This window comes from Ornithorhynchus anatinus, chromosome 1 (assembly GCF_004115215.2).
Source record: "Ornithorhynchus anatinus isolate Pmale09 chromosome 1, mOrnAna1.pri.v4, whole genome shotgun sequence".
NCBI lineage: Eukaryota > Metazoa > Chordata > Mammalia > Monotremata > Ornithorhynchidae > Ornithorhynchus > Ornithorhynchus anatinus.
Window position 1 is genome coordinate 145802999 of NC_041728.1, and position 1397 is coordinate 145804395.

At 46.0% G+C, this 1397-nt stretch overlaps 1 non-coding gene across 1 annotated transcript; it reads left to right on the forward strand.

Moving 5' to 3' along the window:
- Window positions 1-1018: 1018 nt before the first annotated feature.
- LOC114817128 lies at window positions 1019-1156 on the forward strand. Its single transcript, XR_003764979.1, has one exon. It is a non-coding gene; the product is annotated as a small nucleolar RNA SNORA7 (small nucleolar RNA).
- The last annotated feature ends 241 nt before the right edge of the window (window positions 1157-1397 follow it).

Here is a 1397-nt window from a genome sequence, read left to right on the forward strand (position 1 = left end):
GCTAACAAGACTTGTTGTGGGCTCACCACAGTGGCAGTGAGTAAATGTGGTGCGGGGGAGAGGCGGATCACAGGCCAACCGCTTAGTACAGGCCTCTGCACACAGTAAGTGCTCCATAAATACAATCGAATGAATGAATGAGCTTCAAGGAGAAGAAAGAAAGGAGTCGAGGGAATACAGCGGTGGGAAGGTGGCAATGCGGGGCGGGAAGTAGGCCAACTCCCTCCCCTTTCCCAAGGAGTCTAGTGGAGTGGGAGGAGGTGAAGGTGAAGCCCCTCAGGAGACAGTGTCAAGCTAGTCTTCAGTCTGGGACAAGAAAGGCTTAGAGGAGCATGAATGAAATGTATAAAATCATGAAGGGAGTGGACAGAGTGGAAACAGCAAGGTCTAGGGGATAGAGCGCCGGCCTGGGAGTCACAGTGTCTAGGTTCTAATGCTGGCTCCATCACTTGCCTGCTGTATGACCTTGGACAAGTCACTTAAATTCTGTGCCTCAGATTCCTCCTCGGTAAAATGTCCTCCCTTCTACTAAAAACTCTGGGCCCCATGTGGCACTAGGACTTTGACCTGATTAACTTGTATCAGTGGTAGCGCTTCTTACAGTGTTTGACACATAGTAAGTGCTTAACAAACATAACCTGTTGTAAGCAGGGATTGTCTCTCTTTGTTGCTGAATTGTACTTTCCAAGCACTTAGTACAGTGCTCTGCCCACAGTGAGTGCTCAATAAACACTGTTGAATGACTGAATTAGTATTGTTATTATTAAATGTCAATCACAAAATTCCATAACACTATGATAAGGGAACTGCACTGAAACTCGAAAGTGTACGTCACTAGATTGTAAATTCCACCAATTCAGTTATACTCTCCCAAGCCCTTAGTGCAGTGCTCTGCACACAGAAAGCGCTCAATAAATATGCTTGATTGATTCATCGATTCAATGATTAAAAACAGACAGTGGGTGGTAGACATATGGAAGTTTTACCATTGAAAATACAGACAATTTAAGAAGGAATGCCCCTCTCGGGGTTGCACCTGGACAGTTTCCAGTACTCTACCAGTCTCGACTATGGGAGGGAGAGTCAAGCAGAGGCATATCCATTCCATTCCTAGCTTGGGCAGTGGCTTGTGAGTGGAAGGCAATCTGCTACAAGTCAAAACTCACCTGTGCTGGGCAGAGCGGCATGAGAGAGAGTTGAGGGGGAACACTCAAGTTTACTGCATGAAAGGCAGAAATGGTAAGCCACTTCTGTACTTTTACGAAGAAAACTCTATGGATCCACTACCAGAACGATTGCAGATGGGAGAGATGTGTCCATTGCATCTCTATGGGTCGGAGAAGACTCGACAGCATAAGACAAGAGGAATTGGGTTAAATTTGTGGATGATGTAAGAA